Source organism: Chrysochloris asiatica, unplaced genomic scaffold, assembly GCF_000296735.1.
Source record: "Chrysochloris asiatica unplaced genomic scaffold, ChrAsi1.0 scaffold00127, whole genome shotgun sequence".
NCBI classification, from domain to species: domain Eukaryota; kingdom Metazoa; phylum Chordata; class Mammalia; order Afrosoricida; family Chrysochloridae; genus Chrysochloris; species Chrysochloris asiatica.
In genome coordinates, this window is record NW_006408645.1 from 5,921,974 (window position 1) to 5,933,638 (window position 11,665).

The 11,665-nt window shown below is 41.0% G+C and overlaps 1 pseudogene; it reads right to left on the reverse strand.

The window, feature by feature from the left end:
- Positions 1–5,042: 5,042 nt before the first annotated feature.
- LOC102814232 lies at positions 5,043–6,112 on the reverse strand (annotated as a pseudogene).
- Between the last annotated feature and the right edge of the window lie 5,553 nt (positions 6,113–11,665).

The following is an 11,665-nucleotide window of genomic DNA, read 5'->3' on the forward strand; positions in this document are numbered from 1 at the left end:
AGCTGTCAAAGATTTCACTTTGCTTGGATCCACTATCAACACTCATGGAAGCAGCAGTCAAGAAACGAAATGATGTGTTACATTAAGATAATCTTCTGCACAAGACCTTAAAGGTTCAAAAGCAAAGACACCATTTTGAGGACTTAAATGTGCCTGACCCAAGCCATGGTATTTTCAATCACTTTGTATGCAAGTAAAAGTTGGACAATGAATAGGCAGACAGTAGAAGAATAGATGTATTTGAATTGTGTTGGAGAAGAATATTAGAAGTCCCATGGATTGCTAGAAGAATAAACAAATGTGTTTTGGAAGAAGTTATAGCCAGAATGCTCCTCAAAAGTCACAATGACTAGACTTCATCTTATTTACTTTGGACATGTTTTAGCTTCTGAACAGAGGTAGTAACAATTCATCTTTAGTCTGGATCTATAATTGCAACAGGCTGTCTCCCACAGAAATAAGTGCTTCCAGGGAAGCAGAGTCACCAGACCTATGCCACTCATTGAGAGTCTGTCCCAAATCCCATAAATAGGTACTTTACCTTGAAAAGAGTAGGTGTGCATCCTCAGCTCTTTCTTCTAGTACTTAATCATTCCCACAGCCTACAGGTTGTAGGACACATGGAGTGTACAAATCCTTAACCTGTTGTTGCACTTTGACTCTGGTGAAGTGAATTCCTTAGTCACTTTCTGTTACCTGGGGACATGCATCCTGGACACAAAGGCAATGCAATCCTGCAATGATGGCCTGCTGATCTGCATACCTGCTAGGATAGGCGTACATCAATCTGGTGTCTATACAAGTTAAAGCATGGAGGACATCCTTTAACGTTGGCAGTTGTCCAATAAATTCAATTTCCCTCTACATATCCCCTTTTCACAGTGCCCAACCCCACTGGGGTCATCATATAGTATGGTGAGAGCACAGGATGCTTGCTTTGCAAAGGCCCAGCACCTCTTCATAGGTCAGTGGCAATCTCCATCATTTTGTGACCGCTCACATAGTCTTTTGGTTGGCATGTAACAATTTCTTGTATAGCCTTCTTGTGACATCAGAAGCGGGAGCTTGCTTTAGCTAGCACACCCTGGCTAGGGTATCTGCTACATCCTTTCCTGGGAAGGTCATATGGGCATGGTCATTGATATGATATAGCATAACCTGCTTCTTCTGTCCCTTCAGTCCATAAGTCTGCCCATAACGTTTGTCCCCATACTGACTGATGCTATACTAGCCATTCATTCTCAAACCAGGTTGGGAGTCACAGAATAAAGAATTTTAAAAATGTCCAACTCTCTGTATAAATGGCCAAGGGGCCCTTGTCATGTGTGACCACAAGCCATACAGTTCAATGCAATGGCTACACTAGTGACTAACTTTATCCATCCAAAGAGTCTTCATAGTAGGCTGGTATGCCACCGCCCTCCATTAGAAGGTTGTCTGTTACTAAACCCATCCATACACCAGTTGTCAGCTGGTACAGGCTGGCCAACACATCAGTTCTGGGACACTAGGGAGCTAGGAGGAAGTGACGTAAGTCACTGGACCCAGAAACAGTTACAGCTTGGCACTGAGGGGGCTTGTCATGAGCATACTTTCCTGTTGTAAATATGCACCCCCCCCACCCCCACTTTGTGAGGGTAGGCATTTGGGTCATCCCACTCTTGGGCTTCCTAGTTCAATCTTTAACCCACCCTACAATGGGGTGAGTAGTGATGGCGAGAACCATAATCACATCCGTCACAACCAGGGTCTGATAAACTGCAGCCTGCTGTTTCTCCTTGGGGGAATATAAAGCTACAACAAAGCTATGAAGAGGTGGATGTCCTAGTACCTTGGGCATAGCTTCAAGAGCATACATTCATGGATGACAGACATCATGCTTGATAAGGTAAAGCAGTGGGTCTGTGAAAAAGAAGATGAGCCCTAGCAAGATGGATTGACACAGTGGCAGCAGTAATGGGCTTAAACATAACAACTGTGACAATGGTGCAGGACTGGGCAGTGTTTTGTTCTCTTGTGCATAAGATAACTATCTATGAGTCATAAATAGCACTTAACAACAATTATGGAACCCAGTCATCATAATATGAAATAGGTATATCAAGATGAACTAAAATTACATCAGTTATAACCTCTAAACCTTAGGAATATTGTATCATGAGTTATCCTAAAGAAAAGATGGAAAAATCCGATCCTAGTAATATGGGAACATTAGCTTATTATCTGTATACAGATGAGTCTTGTAAAATAAAGATCAAAATACTTTAGTGCCTCACTCATAGATTCCAAGGAAAAGGATCTTAAAGTTGTTAACTGTCAAACCATCGGTTCCAACTCATAGTGACCCTATATAGGGTTTTCAAGGAGTCCTTGGTTGAACTGCTGATCTTGTGCATGGCAGTCCAGTGTTGATTCTACTGTACCACACCAGGAGGCAAGTAAGGATTGTGTTGCTGTTATTATTGTCAAGTGTTGTCGAGTTGGCTCTGACTAAAGTGACCGTTTATAGAGTTTTTGAGAAGCATTTGGAGTTTGAACTACCGACTTTGCACTTCAAACTGACTTTGCAGTCTAGTACATTAATTAATCAACAGCACCACACCAGGGGGTAGGTAAGTAAAACAATAAAATCCAAGCAAATCCAAAAAATCAATAACTAGTCTTCTTGGGTACTGTTTAAATGTTCCCAAGAACCAAAAACCAAACCCATATATCAGAGAGGTGGTGCCTTAGCTGGACCACATAAGCATCAAGATAATGAAACCTGGTTACTGGCAAAGTAAGCATCCTTGATCATTTGCTTCTATTGTTAATTGTTGTTGGTAAGTGCCTTTGAGTCGCATCTGACCCATAGCAACCCTAGGATCAGCTGGTAAGCTTGAACCACCAACCTTGCAGTTCAAACCTACTTTGCAGTCCAGCACATTAACCCATAGCACCACATCAGGACTCCTGTATTATTAATATGGTCAAGTCCCAGAAGCCTACGGATTTCCCCCCTCTGAGATGACTGGAAGTCATCTGTAAAATGGACTCATTATAGTATTAAGTTTGAACAACATTATTATTATTACTCCCTGAGCTTTTAAATGGCACATAGTAAATTCAATGAACTATATAGACTCATCTTCTAAAATTACATATTTTAGTGAAATTAATGCTCTCCAAGTTTCAACCTTAATTTCTAAGTACTCTGATTAGAAGTCCATCACATTGGATTACCTTTCTCCCATCACATTAAGTTTAGTTTATGAAAGACCAATGGGATTGATGAATATTTGAATTTTAAATAGAGTCTTAGTATATTGATTATGAATTGATTGTGTGTGTGTGTTTAAAGACAGAGCGAAATTATCTATTTTTAAACCAGACAAAAATGTTAAGGCAGAATTTTAAACTCAATATAAGCCATTAACCTTTTTGCTGAAAAGAGCAAAAGACATGCCAAGGAATTATTTGAAAGCTTTGATTTGAATCTGTGTTAGAAACAAAACAAAGCAACCTTTGCCTATTAGCAAAAGTTATTAATTACAGATTTTTAAATTACTTTGCAGTTAGCAATCCAATGTTTATCCTACAATGCCAAAACAGGACACCTTAATATAAGACCTATCTGGTCAAACTATAGTAGATGTCAGTGCCTCAGTACCCATGAGTATTATGAAGATAAGTCTATCTTCTCAATGCCAGCATCTATATCTGAATACCTGAAGGATTTCTCTGATGACCAACAAGAAGGACCCGATAACTTAGTGATTCTCTCCTTTCCTCTAGGAAAAGTAGTCAGTTAATATCTGAAGGACAGTGATGGATCAATACACTATCTTCCTTATCAATTTGGCAAGATATCTCTGTCACAAATGTTCTATACTGACTCCCAGGGATTTTTTTTTTCTTTTAGCAAGATGAAACTCCAAATACAATCAATGGTATTTATTTTACAACTCAGTTTTTAAAATCTGCCTTTCCTCCTATAAAAATGGTCTAGAGGCAGTGTCTGAATTCCTCTGGCTTCATAAGGGGGAATCAATCAGCATCAACCCATGGTCATTTCCTTTGAGGCAGAGATAAAACATGCCTCTGCCTTCCCAAACCAGGAGTCCCAGTATGGCATTATGGGTTAATGCACTGGACTGCAAAGACAGTTTGAAACACAAGGTCGGCAGTTCAAATTCACCAGCTATTCCTAGGAAACCTTATGCAGGGTCTCTATGAGTTAGAACTGACTCAATAGCACTTATCAACAACAACCCTCCAAACCAATTCTGACACAAACCATGCCTCTCAAGGTATTTTTGACTCTTTTGCTACGTTCAATACTTTATTGTTATGGTCACACAGATCTCACAGACCATATTCACCATTATAGGGTTTCTTAGGAAAGTTGTTAAGTGTCGTTGAGTCAGTTCTGACTCATAGTACCCTCTATAGGGTTTCTGAGGAGTGGCTGATGTATTGGAATTGTCAGTTTTGTAGTTAGCAGCCCATTGCATATTGCACAATACCACACCAGAACTCCTTGTGAAAGGTAACAGTTATAATTCAGGATGAGAAATGCTGTCGTCTCGAGTGCCTTTTCTCAGCTTTGCCCAGACACTATTTTGTCTGGTCCTTGGCCACTTAGCCCCAATGCTCCTTAGCCTTTGCTCTGCTCAGGTAACATTACAAAGCTCTTTTTAAACCTCTAATAAATGCCCAGAGGACACGCCACTCTACCATAAGCCTACCATAAGCCTCAGCCAAAAGACACTTAGCTCCAACTCCAGGGGTCAACAAACCTAGCTTCCCAGTAAAATGACTGGAAGGTATTTCACTCTGCAAGCAAGCATTAAGGGGCCAGGACACACACTGTTCTGTCTCATGCTACCATTACTATTGTCTCTGCTGATGACGCTTCTCTGATGTCATAACAAACGTCTCTGTTGTCAGAGCACTCTGTCGTAGATTGAGGAGGTTCAACACACAGGTATCGTGGGGCCCAAAGAATGCACTCCACTCATGGCTTTTCTTTCTTAATGGTACTGAGATCTCCCACCTACATTTCAGATATGGCTCATTTTATACCTAGCAGGATGAAAAACTTGACCAAACTCCACCAGTATTTTCTCATAATCTCCCTTGGTTTCATCCATGATGGCCTGGCAAAGAGAGACACCATACATCTTCTGATAGAATACTTGGATATCATTCATGTCTATTTCAGAACAGGAAACCATAATCCTGATCAATGTCTTATCGCAGGTTACAGCACCCTTCATGGCCTGATGAAGCTTCTCAGCAAGGAAAGCTGGTTTGCTCGTGGCGCACTTTGCAATAGTTGTGAGGCACTTCTTGATGTCACCTTTCAGCTCCAGGTTCAGAACTTTGTCCGTGTCATGCTGACTGTATTTGGTGTATTTCTGGAACACTCCGCTAAGATGAGGATAGTTCCTTGTGGTCAGAATGGTATTGAACACATTCACATCTGTCCCCTTTCTTTTTTCTCCTGCTTTGTATAAGGCTCTGGCATCTGTGTCAGCCAAGTCTTCATTCACACTAAAATTCTCGGATTGGTCACCCTTAGCAAGAGAAAGCAAAGCATTCCAATAATCACCATTTAACCAGATCTCTCTTCGATTCTTCTTGGTACACTCTGTTAATTTCTCTGATTTCTTTGTTAGACTGAAATTTTGGTATCAAGAACTAAGTGTCCTCATCAGTTATCAAGGCCCTTCTTGGCTCTGTGGAGCTCATCAGCATCAAACTGGGCTGGAGTCTTTAATAAAGCCAAAGCAACTACTTCAAGGTTGCCTGTGAGGGCTTTCTTCAGCGCTTCATCCAGGGGCTTTCCTTTTTCCTGAAGGTAAGCTCCTTTGATTTGTTGGCATTGTGCATTGTTCCTCTTAATTAAAATATCAATGATGGTAGCTTCATCCACACCTTTAATTGTTACTGCTTTGTGCAAGGCTTCAACATCTGAAGATGGATTGAAGCTAGGATAGGGGTACACTGCTGATCCCGGGTCACCTTTGGATCCGTTCACAGTTTTAACATATTCCTGCTCTTCATTGTCAATAAACCAGGCCTGCTTGAGGAATTCTGATACCATTGCCACTGTTAGATATAGAGACATTCTGCTCTGGCTGTTTCACTTTACGTCAATTGAGTCTTGACTGCTGCTTCCATGAGTGTTGGTTGTTCCAAGAAGAATGAAATCCTTGACAACTTCAATCTTTTCTCCATTAACAAGAATGTTGTTTATTGGTCCAGTGGTGAGGATTTTTGTTTTCTTTACATTGAGATGCATCAGTAAATATTTTAAGTTCTCTTCACTTTGAGCAAGCAAGGTTGTATCATCTGCATATCGCAGGTTATTAATGAGTCTTCCTTCAATCCTGATGCTATGTTTTTCTTCATAGAACCCAGTTCTCAGATTATTTGCTCAGCATACAGGTTGAATAAGTATGGTAAAAGAATACAACCCTGTCACACACCTTTCTTAATTTTAAACCATTCAGTGTCCCCATGTTCTGTTTGTACAACTGCTTCTTGGTCCATGTACAGATTCCTCATGAACACAATTAAGTGTTCAGAAACACTCATATAGCTTATTTATATTATTAGTAAGCTACCTGACCCCATTTGTGGGTCACAAAGCCTCCTAACCAGCTCCAGGTCTCTTGGTGTGGCACTGTGGGATAAAGCACTATACCAAAAGGACAACTTGAACCATAAGGTTGGTGGTTCAAACTCACCAGGTGCTCCTTGGAAACCCTATACACTATGAGTTGGAACTGACAGATGGCACGTCACAACAAAAACAAAATCCTACATAGACTATGGCTAAAACCTGTATCAAGTATTTTACTGCACTGCATCTTCTTTGTCTTACTCCCTCATTTCTCTATTATATTCCCTGTGCTCACCCCCCAAATTACTTACTTGTATTTGTATCCTCCTTTGGAATGTACTTCCAGTACAACCCAAGCTATGTCAGAAAACTTTCTTCTGTTTGTCAATGGAAGACTCTGGTATTTCTTACTATTTACAAAGTTCATGTGTTATGGAGGAAATTGTATCAACCAAAAAAAGATATGCTAAAGTTCTAACCCCTTGTCCATGTGTATGTACCCTAGTGCTGCTGTAGCAGAAATACTACAGTGTACCAGCTTTAGGGGACTGCACTCCCTTGGTTGACTCTGGGGGAATATACTTGTCTCTTTTTTCATCTGTAGCCCTGGCATCTGTAGCTCCAGTTGTCCTAGGTTCCTTGATGTTTCACATGGCATCCCACCCTCCCCAAGTTTGTGCATGTTTGCCTCTGTATCTGTGCTACTCTTTATAACAAAGAAATGATTAAGTTTGAACACATCCTACATGCTATCATTTCATTAACATAACAACTGACTCATAGTGACCCCATGCACAAGAAAATGAAACACTGGCCAGTCCTGGGCCAATTTCACAATTGTTTTTATACCTGAGTCCACTGCTACTGCTACTGTGGTAATCCATCTCACTGTGGATCTTCCTTCCTCTTTTTCTCTGACCCTCCACTTTACCAAACATGATATCTTTCTTCAGTGAATGGTCCCTCCTGACAATATGTACAAAGTTTGAGAGACAAAATCTGGCCATCCTAGCTTCCAAGGAGCTCGCTACCTGTCCTTCTTCCAACACACATCTGTTTGTTCTTTGGGTAGTTCATGGTACTTTCATTATTCTCCTTCAACACCATAACTCAAAAGCATCGATTCTTCTAAGGTCTTCCTTATTCACTGCTCTTCTTTCGCATGTATATGAGGTTATTGAAAATACCATGACTTGGGTCAAGTGCTCTTTAGTCCTCGAGCTGACATCGTTGCTCTTCAACACTTTAAAAAGGTCTTGTGCAACAGATTTGCCCAATGCAATACGTCATTTAATTTCTTGACTGCTGCATCCATGAGTGTTGATGGTTGATCCAAGAAAAATGAACTCTCTGATAACTTCAATCTTTTCTCCATTTATATGGCTATTGTTTATTGGTCCAGTGGTGAGGATTTTTTGTTTTATTTACATTGAGATGCAACCCATACCAAAGGCTGGTCTTTGATCTTCATCAGTATTTTAAGTCCTCTTGGCTATCAGCAAGCAAAGTAGTATTATCTGTTTATCGCAGGTTGATTATGAGTCTACCTCCAATCCTGATGCCACATTTTCTTCATATAATCCAGCTTCTTGGATCATATGTTCAGCATACATATTGCATAATTTTGTTGAAAGAATACAACCCTGGCACACGTTTCCTGATTTTAAACCGTTCGTTTTTCCCTTGTGATGTTTAAACAATTGACTCTTGCTCTATGTATAGGTACCTCATGAGCACAATTAAGTGTTCTGTAAGGCTCATACATCACAATGTTGTCCATAGAACATACACACCATTGAAAGCCTTCATGTAATCAATAAACCACAGGTAAACATCTTTCTGGAATTCTCTGCTTTCAGCCAAGATCCATCTGACATCAGCAATGATATCCTCTTCTGAACCTGGCTTGAACCTCTAGAAGTTCTCTGTCAATGTATGGCTACAGCCATTTTTGCATGATTGTTAGTAAAACCTTATTTGCTTGGGATATCAATGATATTGTCCAATGATTTCCACATTCTATTGGGTCATGTCTCTTTGGAATGGGCACAAACACAGATCTCTTCCAGGCAGTTTGCCACCTAATTGTCTTCCAAATTTCTTGGCATAGATGAATGAGTGCCTCGTTTTGTTGAAGGATTTCAATTCGTATTCTATCAAATCCCAGTGCCTTGTTCTTTGCCAATGACTTCAGTACACTTTGGACATCTTCTTTCAGGAGCATTGGCTCTTGAAATAGCTGAACATCACCCATTTCTTTTGGGTGCAGTGACTCTGTGTATTCCTTCCACGTTCTTTTTTTATAACTTTCAAATAACTAAAATGCAAAACTTTATTGAATGTTAAATTAAACATAAAAAAAATAATTAGACTACACTGTAAAGCAAAATAAAGTAAGAAAACAGTTGAATGCGATCACAGCAGTGCCATCTTGGGGGAGGACACTGAGGTTCAGGATGGAGCAGACCCCAGCCTAGGCTGATGCTGGAGGAGGTGCTGAGACTGGTTCTGCCTCGAGAGCAGGTTCTGGAGGGGGTGCTCCTGGTAGATCTCCAGGTGGAACAGAAGCATGCTCTCCCTCAGATTCTGGGAGTGCTGATGGAGAAGTTGGGGTGGACCAGGCTCTCCCTCAGGAGGTGGTCCTTCAGATGGTTCTGGAAGTGGGGCTGGACCTTGAGCTTGTTAGAGAGCACATGCTGTAGCTGGTGCTGGAGACCGAGCCTGTGTTGGCTTTTCCTGGCCCCTTTTTCAGGGAATGAGAAGGATCTGATGCCATCTCCCTGGTTCAGGTCCATGTCCTGACGGGAGCCCTGTTGCCAGCTGGGAACTCAGAGGGGCTCTGAGTTTGCTGTCTGTCACTGAGTGGTGTTGCTGTGCAAAACATGACAGTTCTTGGTCCTTCCATGTTCTTTTAATGCTTTCTGTATCATTCAGTATTTTGCCCATAGAATCCTTCCCTATTTTTTCTTCAGTTCCCTTAGCTTGATAAATACTGTGCATGGTCTTCCCTTTTGGTTTTCTACTTCTGTATCTTTTCACATTTCATTATAATATTAGACTTTGTCTTCTCAAACAGACCTTTCAAATTTTCTGTTCAGTTCTTGTACCTCTTCACTTATTCCATTTGCTTAAGCATCTCTTTTCTGAAGAGCAAATTTCAGAGTTTCTTTTGACATTCAATTTGGTCTTTTCCTTCTCTCTTGTTTTCTCAATGACTTTTTGCTTTCTTCCTTTATGATTTTCTTAATGTCATCCCTAGAGTTAGGATTGTAATATAAAATTTTGGAGGACACATTCAGCATTTCTTAAGTGTAAGGAACTGAGGGGGAAAAAATTCGAAGATAGAAGGGGTACATAGAATCACTGTACCAAAAAGAAATGGCCAATGTCCAGCCATTTTAAGGAGTAGCATGTGATCAAGAATCAATGGTACTTTAGGAATAAGTTCAAGGTGTACTGAAGGCATTGACAGAAAACAAGGCTATGGACTTCCGGTTGGGGTTACAGCCACCAAATACCAGGTAGGGTATGCTCCAGTGAGAAGGGAGGGGAATCTCATAAAGAAAGCACTCATAGAACAACTCCAGACCTCTGGATCTACTATAAGATCCAGAATGTCAGTTCCCTGCCCTTGCAAGTGAAAAAATCATGATATTAAGGAAAATACGGATGATTTAGGAATCTGGAGACTGGACAGCCTCAGCAACTACCCCATCCAGACAGAGTTTAGAGGGTGGGGCTAAAGACAGCCCAGCTCAGAAAGCAGTGCTTTCAGCAAAAAAAAAGAGAAAAAGCCACGGAAAACTACACATTTCTCCCTTTCTCTCTCTCTCTCCCTGTCCCAAATTCATTTCTCAGCTCGGACATCAGGCGGGACAGTTTACCCACTGTACAGAGAGGGGAGCTTGGCTGCAACTTATGACATCACACACGGACCCAAAATCTCCCCAGCAGAACGTCCGGCACCAGTACAGGTCAGAATAGGTTCCTACCACAAGCAACCTGGGCAGGGTTCTGAGGCTATGCTTCTGAGCCTGGGCAGGGCACCTCGCCTTTCTCCCAGGTAGCAGTTTGGAATTTCCAGCTATTGTCCTTACAATCCAAGGCCATTTTGCTGCTGGAGCTCCCTGTGTAGGACCAACTCAAAGCAATCTGTAAAACCCCAGCATAACAGGACTCAACCATCCTGAGATTTGCACTAAGCACACACAAATAACTAACTGACCTTCAGAGACAAAAATGGTGGACGATCTTTTTCCCATTAACTTCCCTATATCTACTTGCACACCTCTATGGTAGTGACTAGAGAAGGGGCCTGAGAGAGGAGTCACCCCACTCCCTGCTGGAGGCTTCTAAATGCACACACACTGACAATGTAGCTTAGGATAGTGGACCACAGCTTCATTTCTGCTCCAAAGTGGTGATTTTTTTCTATGCATTTATATTACTTCTGCTTTTGGTCCTTTTGATCACACATATTTCCTGGAGGTAGGACTTTTCCTCCCTACATTACCTAAGAAGAGGCAGCAATCATGGCCATATAGCCAAGCTATAAGCATACCCCATTATATTCGACCACTGAGACAAGACCCAACAACACCTGCTAAGCACTACTGGTGTTAAGGGAAGCCTATCTCCTGATCATATTCACTAGGAGACACCCAGTAATCAAACAACCAATGTTCAAGCATTCACTAAAACTAAATGATAATAATAATAAAAATAATCATGAAAGGGTAAGCAACAAATATTATTGAAACATGTCCAAAAACAGAGAGTAGCTAATGTAAATGAGCTGGAGACAGTCAAAGGCTTTAGAGAGGAGGAATAGCAGGTTCTGGATATGCCAGAGAGGGAATTAAGAAGAATGATATGGAAATAAATTCAAATCCTCCGAAAAGGGGTGGGGGAAAACAAGAATAAGTAAGGAAAGTACTACAGGAGCAAACAAATAAGGTTGATACAGCATGGGAAACAATTCAAAATCTGCAAAAAGATATCCAGATGATCATCCAGATGATCAATAATAAGATATCAGAAATGGACAATACGCTG